This window comes from Lepisosteus platostomus, chromosome 5 (assembly GCF_059453375.1).
Source record: "Lepisosteus platostomus isolate fLepPlt1 chromosome 5, fLepPlt1.hap1, whole genome shotgun sequence".
Lineage (NCBI taxonomy): Eukaryota > Metazoa > Chordata > Actinopteri > Semionotiformes > Lepisosteidae > Lepisosteus > Lepisosteus platostomus.
The window spans coordinates 50685978-50693477 of NC_142615.1; the positions used below are offsets into that span (position 1 = coordinate 50685978).

The 7500-nt window shown below is 52.2% G+C and overlaps 2 non-coding genes and 9 pseudogenes across 2 annotated transcripts; all 11 read left to right on the forward strand.

Moving 5' to 3' along the window:
- The first annotated feature begins 451 nt into the window (after positions 1 to 451).
- LOC148668795 (5S ribosomal RNA) lies at positions 452 to 570 on the forward strand (annotated as a pseudogene).
- Positions 571 to 1107: 537 nt separating this feature from the next.
- Positions 1108 to 1226, forward strand: LOC148668796 (5S ribosomal RNA; annotated as a pseudogene).
- Positions 1227 to 1763: 537 nt separating this feature from the next.
- Positions 1764 to 1882, forward strand: LOC148668797 (5S ribosomal RNA; annotated as a pseudogene).
- A 537-nt stretch (positions 1883 to 2419) lies between these two features.
- LOC148668798 (5S ribosomal RNA) lies at positions 2420 to 2538 on the forward strand (annotated as a pseudogene).
- A 537-nt stretch (positions 2539 to 3075) lies between these two features.
- Positions 3076 to 3194, forward strand: LOC148668799 (5S ribosomal RNA; annotated as a pseudogene).
- A 537-nt stretch (positions 3195 to 3731) lies between these two features.
- Positions 3732 to 3850, forward strand: LOC148668800 (5S ribosomal RNA; annotated as a pseudogene).
- A 537-nt stretch (positions 3851 to 4387) lies between these two features.
- LOC148668801 (5S ribosomal RNA) lies at positions 4388 to 4506 on the forward strand (annotated as a pseudogene).
- Positions 4507 to 5043: 537 nt separating this feature from the next.
- LOC148668802 (5S ribosomal RNA) lies at positions 5044 to 5162 on the forward strand. The gene has a single exon (XR_015938261.1). It is a non-coding gene; the product is annotated as a 5S ribosomal RNA (ribosomal RNA).
- Positions 5163 to 5695: 533 nt separating this feature from the next.
- Positions 5696 to 5814, forward strand: LOC148668803 (5S ribosomal RNA; annotated as a pseudogene).
- A 537-nt stretch (positions 5815 to 6351) lies between these two features.
- On the forward strand, positions 6352 to 6470 carry LOC148668804 (5S ribosomal RNA). Its single transcript, XR_015937617.1, has one exon. It is a non-coding gene; the product is annotated as a 5S ribosomal RNA (ribosomal RNA).
- A 537-nt stretch (positions 6471 to 7007) lies between these two features.
- LOC148668805 (5S ribosomal RNA) lies at positions 7008 to 7126 on the forward strand (annotated as a pseudogene).
- Positions 7127 to 7500: the final 374 nt, after the last annotated feature.

The following is a 7500-nucleotide window of genomic DNA, read 5'->3' on the forward strand; positions in this document are numbered from 1 at the left end:
TCAGCTTTGGCGAGACACGGGTGCTTGTGTATTAGCGTGAGCGTTTTTTATTCTGATCATGAACAGTTTAACAAGTCCGCAAAGGATCGAGGAAAAGTTTATCGCCAGCTGAAAAGAGACACAGCGCTTCGGTTGTGGAGACTTGTCCGGCTGGCGTTCGGAGAGTTGCGTTTTTCAGAATTGTATTGAGATCGTTTTCCACAGAGCTCAGATGTCAAAGCACAGCAGCAGCTCTCCACAGCGATCCTCTATAGCGCCCTTTCTCCCGCAGCTCCGTCCTCATTGGAAGGAAGCAAGAGTGAAAGGCTGAAGTGAAATAGAGCGGGGACGAAGGCAGTGAAGAGAGAGAACGTGGGAAGAAGAGAAAAACGCAAGGGAAAAAGAGCAGCGTCGTAAAAGAGGTGACGGAGCTGTCCTCTCAATAAGAAGGGTGCCAGCGAGCCTTGCTCTTGCTTGCGGCCACACCCCCTTGAGCACGCCTGATCTCGTCTGATCTCGGACGCTAAACAGGGATGGGCCTGGTTAGTACTTGGATGGGAGACCGCCTGGGAATACCAGGTGCTGTAAGCTTTTAAGCGCAGGAGGCGCCCTATCCCCGCTCGCTCGCTCATTCCCCTGTTCACACGTGCAGTGCGGCTTGTCCGTCTGTTTATTTGTCAGCTTTGGCGAGACACGGGTGCTTGTGTATTAGCGTGAGCGTTTTTTATTCTGATGAGGAACAGTTTTATAAGTCCGCAAAGGATCGAAGAAAGGTTTATCGCCAGCTGAAAAGAGACACAGCGCTTCGGCTGTGGAGACTTGTTCGGCTGGCGTTCGGAGAGTCGCGTTTTTCAGAATTGTATTGAGATCGTTTTCCACAGAGCTCAGATGTCAAAGCACAGCAGCAGCTCTCCACAGCGATCCTCTATAGCGCCCTTTCTCCCGCAGCTCCGTTATCATTGGAAGGAAGCAAGAGTGAAAGGCTGAAGTGAAATAGAGCGGGGACGAAGGCAGTGAAGAGAGAGAACGTGGGAAGAAGAGAAAAACGCAAGGGAAAAAAAGCAGCGTCGTAAAAGAGGTGACGGAGCTGTCCTCTCAATAAGAAGGGTGCCAGCGAGCCTTCCTCTCGGTTACGGCCACACCCCCTTGAGCACGCCTGATCTCGTCTGATTTCGGAAGCTAAACAGGGATGGGCCTGGTTAGTACTTGGATGGGAGACCGCCTGGGAATACCAGGTGCTGTAAGCTTTTAAGCGCAGGAGGCGCCCTATCCCTGCTCGCTCGCTCATTCCCCTGTTCACACGTGCAGTGCGGCTTGTCCGTCTGTTTATTTGTCAGCTTTGGCGAGACACGGGTGCTTGTGTATTAGCGTGAGCGTTTTTTATTCTGATCAGGAACAGTTTTACAAGTCCGCAAAGGATCGAGGAAAGGTTTATCGCCAGCTGAAAAGAGACACAGCGCTTCGGCTGTGGAGACTTGTTCGGCTGGCGTTCGGAGAGTCGCGTTTTTCAGAATTGTATTGAGATCGTTTTCCACAGAGCTCAGATGTCAAAGCACAGCAGCAGCTCTCCACAGCGATCCTCTATAGCGCCCTTTCTCCCGCAGCTCCGTCCTCATTGGAAGGAAGCAAGAGTGAAAGGCTGAAGTGAAATAGAGCGGGGACGAAGGCAGTGAAGAGAGAGAACGTGGGAAGAAGAGAAAAACGCAAGGGAAAAAAAGCAGCGTCGTAAAAGAGGTGACGGAGCTGTCCTCTCAATAAGAAGGGTGCCAGCGAGCCTTGCTCTCGCTTACGGCCACACCCCCTTGAGCACACCTGATCTTGTCTGATCTCGGAAGCTAAACAGGGATGGGCCTGGTTAGTACTTGGATAGGAGACCGCCTGGGAATACCAGGTGCTGTAAGCTTTTAAGCGCAGGAGGCGCCCTATCCCCGCTCGCTCGCTCATTCCCCTGTTCACACGTGCAGTGCGGCTTGTCCGTCTGTTTATTTGTCAGCTTTGGCGAGACACGGGTGCTTGTGTATTAGCGTGAGCGTTTTTTATTCTGATCAGGAACAGTTTTACAAGTCCGCAAAGGATCGAGGAAAGGTTTATCGCCAGCTGAAAAGAGACACAGCGCTTCGGCTGTGGAGACTTGTTCGGCTGGCGTTCGGAGAGTCGCGTTTTTCAGAATTGTATTGAGATCGTTTTCCACAGAGCTCAGATGTCAAAGCACAGCAGCAGCTCTCCACAGCGATCCTCTATAGCGCCCTTTCTCCCGCAGCTCCGTCCTCATTGGAAGGAAGCAAGAGTGAAAGGCTGAAGTGAAATAGAGCAGGGACGAAGGCAGTGAAGAGAGAGAACGTGGGAAGAAGAGAAAAACGCAAGAGAAAAAAAGCAGCGTCGTAAAAGAGGTGACGGAGCTGTCCTCTCAATAAGAAGGGTGCCAGCGAGCCTTGCTGTCGCTTACGGCCACACCCCCTTGACCATGCCTGAGCTCATCTGATCTTGGAAGCTAAACAGGGATGGGCCTGGTTAGTACTTGGATGGGAGACCGCCTGGGAATACCAGGTGCTGTAAGCTTTTAAGCGCAGGAGGCGCCCTATCCCCGCTCGCTCGCTCATTCCCCTGTTCACACGTGCAGTGCGGCTTGTCCGTCTGTTTATTTGTCAGCTTTGGCGAGACACGGGTGCTTGTGTATTAGCGTGAGCGTTTTTTATTCTGATCAGGAACAGTTTTACAAGTCCGCAAAGGATCGAGGAAAGGTTTATCGCCAGCTGAAAAGAGACACAGCGCTTCGGCTGTGGAGACTTGTTCGGCTGGCGTTCGGAGAGTCGCGTTTTTCAGAATTGTATTGAGATCGTTTTCCACAGAGCTCAGATGTCAAAGCACAGCAGCAGCTCTCCACAGCGATCCTCTATAGCGCCCTTTTTCCCGCAGCTCCGTCCTCATTGGAAGGAAGCAAGAGTGAAAGGCTGAAGTGAAATAGAGCAGGGACGAAGGCAGTGAAGAGAGAGAACGTGGGAAGAAGAGAAAAACGCAAGGGAAAAAAAGCAGCGTCGAAAAAGAGGTGACGGAGCTGTCCTCTCAATAAGAAGGGTGCCAGCGAACCTTGCTCTCGCTTACGGCCACACTCCCTTGAGCACGCCTGATCTCGTCTGATCTCGGAAGCTAAACAGGGATGGGCCTGGTTAGTACTTGGATGGGAGACCGCCTGGGAATACCAAGTGCTGTAAGCTTTTAAGCGCAGGAGGCGCCCTATCCCCGCTCGCTCGCTCATTCCCCTGTTCACACGTGCAGTGCGGCTTGTCCGTCTGTTTATTTGTCAGCTTTGGCGAGACACGGGTGCTTGTGTATTAGCGTGAGCGTTTTTTATTCTGATCAGGAACAGTTTAACAAGTCCGCAAAGGATCGAGGAAAGGTTTATCGCCAGCTGAAAAGAGACACAGCGCTTCGGCTGTGGAGACTTGTTCGGCTGGCGTTCGGAGAGTCGCGTTTTTCAGAATTGTATTGAGATCGTTTTCCACAGAGCTCAGATGTCAAAGCACAGCAGCAGCTCTCCACAGCGATGCTCTATAGCGCCCTTTCTCCCGCAGCTCCGTCCTCATTGGAAGGAAGCAAGAGTGAAAGGCTGAAGTGAAATAGAGCGGGGACGAAGGCAGTGAAGAGAGAGAACGTGGGAAGAAGAGAAAAACGCAAGGGAAAAAAAGCAGCGTCGTAAAAGAGGTGACGGAGCTGTCCTCTCAATAAGAAGGGTGCCAGCGAGCCTTGCTCGCGCTTACGGCCACACCCCCTTGAGCACGCCTGATCTCGTTTGATCTCCGAATCTAAACAGGGATCGGCCTGGTTAGTACTTGGATGGGAGACCGCCTGGGAATACCAGGTGCTGTAAGCTTTTAAGCGCAGGAGGCGCCCTATCCCCGCTCGCTCGCTCATTCCCCTGTTCACACGTGCAGTGCGGCTTGTCCGTCTGTTTATTTGTCAGCTTTGGCGAGACACGGGTGCTTGTGTATTAGCGTGAGCGTTTTTTATTCTGATCAGGAACAGTTTTACAAGTCCGCAAAGGATCGAGGAAAGGTTTATCGCCAGCTGAAAAGAGACACAGCGCTTCGGCTGTGGAGACTTGTTCGGCTGGCGTTCGGAGAGTCGCGTTTTTCAGAATTGTATTGAGATCGTTTTCCACAGAGCTCAGATGTCAAAGCACAGCAGCAGCTCTCCACAGCGATCCTCTATAGCGCCCTTTCTCCCGCAGCTCCGTCCTCATTGGAAGGAAGCAAAAGTGAAAGGCTGAAGTGAAATAGAGCGGGGACGAAGGCAGTGAAGAGAGAGAACGTGGGAAGAAGAGAAAAACGCAAGGGAAGAAAAGCAGCGTCGAAAAAGAGGTGACGGAGCTGTCCTCTCAATAAGAAGGGTGCCAGCGAACCTTGCTCTTGCTTACGGCCACACTCCCTTGAGCACGCCTGATCTTGTCTGATCTCGGAAGCTAAACAGGGATGGGCCTGGTTAGTACTTGGATGGGAGACCGCCTGGGAATACCAGGTGCTGCAAGCTTTTAAGCGCAGGAGGCGCCCTATCCCCGCTCGCTCGCTCATTCCCCTGTTCACACGTGCAGTGCGGCTTGTCCGTCTGTTTATTTGTCAGCTCTGGCGAGACACGGGTGCTTGTGTATTAGCGTGAGCGTTTTTTATTCTGATCAGGAACAGTTTAACAAGTCCGCAAAGAATCGAGGAAAGGTTTATCGCCAGCTGAAAAGAGACACAGCGATTCGGCTGTGGAGACTTGTTCGGCTGGCGTTCGGAGAGTCGCGTTTTTCAGAATTGTATTGAGATCGTTTTCCACAGAGCTCAGATGTCAAAGCACAGCAGCAGCTCTCCACAGCGATCCTCTATAGCGCCCTTTCTCCCGCAGCTCCGTCCTCATTGGAAGGAAGCAAGAGTGAAAGGCTGAAGTGAAATAGAGCGGGGACGAAGGCAGTGAAGAGAGAGAACGTGGGAAGAAGAGAAAAACGCAAGGGAAAAAAAGCAGCATCGTAAAAGAGGTGACGGAGCTGTCCTCTCAATAAGAAGGGTGCCAGCGAGCCTTGCTCTCGCTTATGGCCACACCCCCTTGAGCACGCCTGATCTCGTCTGATCTCGGAAGCTAAACAGGGATGGGCCTGGTTAGTACTTGGATGGGAGACCGCCTGGGAATACCAGGTGCTGTAAGCTTTTAAGCGCAGGAGGCGCCCTATCCCCGCTCGCTCGCTCATTCCCCTGTTCACACGTGCAGTGCGGCTTGTCCGTCTATTTGTCAGCTTTGGCGAGACACGGGTGCTTGTGTATTAGCGTGAGCGTTTTTTATTCTGATCAGGAACAGTTTTACAAGTCCGCAAAGGATCGAGGAAAGGTTTATCGCCAGCTGAAAAGAGACACAGCGCTTCGGCTGTGGAGACTTGTTCGGCTGGCGTTCGGAGAGTCGCGTTTTTCAGAATTGTATTGAGATCGTTTTCCACAGAGCTCAGATGTCAAAGCACAGCAGCAGCTCTCCACAGCGATCCTCTATAGCGCCCTTTCTCCCGCAGCTCCGTCCTCATTGGAAGGAAGCAAGAGTGAAAGGCTGAAGTGAAATAGAGCGGGGACGAAGGCAGTGAAGAGAGAGAACGTGGGAAGAAGAGAAAAACGCAAGGGAAAAAAAGCAGCGTCGTAAAAGAGGTGATGGAGCTGTCCTCTCAATAAGAAGGGTGCCAGCGAGCCTTGCTCTTGCTTATGGCCACACCCCCTTGAGCACGCCTGATCTCGTCTGATCTCGGAAGCTAAACAGGGATGGGCCTGGTTAGTACTTGGATGGGAGACCGCCTGGGAATACCAGGTGCTGTTAGCTTTTAAGCGCAGGAGGCGCCCTATCCCCGCTCGCACGCTCATTCCCCTGTTCACACGTGCAGTGCGGCTTGTCTGTCTGTTTATTTGTCAGCTTTGGCGAGACACGGGTGCTTGTGTATTAGCGTGAGCGTTTTTTATTCTGATCAGGAACAGTTTTACAAGTCCGCAAAGGATCGAAGAAAGGTTTATCGCCAGCTGAAAAGAGACACAGCGCTTCGGCTGTGGAGACATGTTCGGCTGGCGTTCGGAGAGTCGCGTTTTTCAGAATTGTATTGAGATCGTTTTCCACAGAGCTCAGATGTCAAAGCACAGCAGCAGCTCTCCACAGCGATCCTCTATAGCGCCCTTTCTCCCGCAGCTCCGTCCTCATTGGAAGGAAGCAAGAGTGAAAGGCTGAAGTGAAATAGAGCGGGGACGAAGGCAGTGAAGAGAGAGAACGTGGGAAGAAGAGAAAAACGCAAGGGAAAAAAAGCAGCGTCGTAAAAGAGGTGACGGAGCTGTCCTCTCAATAAGAAGGGTGCCAGCGAGCTTTGGTCTAGCTTACGGCCACACCCCCTTGAGCACGCCTGATCTCGTCTGATCTCGGAAGCTAAACAGGGATGGGCCTGGTTAGTACTTGGATGGGAGACCGCCTGGGAATACCAGGTGCTGTAAGCTTTTAAGCGCAGGAGGCGCCCTATCCCCGCTCGCTCGCTCATTCCCCTGTTCACACGTGCAGTGCGGCTTGTCCGTCTGTTTATTTGTCAGCTTTGGCGAGACACGGGTGCTTGTGTATTAGCGTGAGCGTTTTTTATTCTGATCAGGAACAGTTTTACAAGTCCGCAAAGGATCGAGGAAAGGTTTATCGCCAGCTGAAAAGAGACACAGCGCTTCGGCTGTGGAGACTTGTTCGGCTGGCGTTCGGAGAGTCGCGTTTTTCAGAATTGTATTGAGATCGTTTTCCACAGAGCTCAGATGTCAAAGCACAGCAGCAGCTCTCCACAGCGATCCTCTATAGCGCCCTTTCTCCCGCAGCTCCGTCCTCATTGGAAGGAAGCAAAAGTGAAAGGCTGAAGTGAAATAGAGCGGGGACGAAGGCAGTGAAGAGAGAGAACGTGGGAAGAAGAGAAAAACGCAAGGGAAGAAAAGCAGCGTCGAAAAAGAGGTGACGGAGCTGTCCTCTCAATAAGAAGGGTGCCAGCGAACCTTGCTCTTGCTTACGGCCACACTCCCTTGAGCACGCCTGATCTTGTCTGATCTCGGAAGCTAAACAGGGATGGGCCTGGTTAGTACTTGGATGGGAGACCGCCTGGGAATACCAGGTGCTGCAAGCTTTTAAGCGCAGGAGGCGCCCTATCCCCGCTCGCTCGCTCATTCCCCTGTTCACACGTGCAGTGCGGCTTGTCCGTCTGTTTATTTGTCAGCTCTGGCGAGACACGGGTGCTTGTGTATTAGCGTGAGCGTTTTTTATTCTGATCAGGAACAGTTTAACAAGTCCGCAAAGAATCGAGGAAAGGTTTATCGCCAGCTGAAAAGAGACACAGCGATTCGGCTGTGGAGACTTGTTCGGCTGGCGTTCGGAGAGTCGCGTTTTTCAGAATTGTATTGAGATCGTTTTCCACAGAGCTCAGATGTCAAAGCACAGCAGCAGCTCTCCACAGCGATCCTCTATAGCGCCCTTTCTCCCGCAGCTCCGTCCTCATTGGAA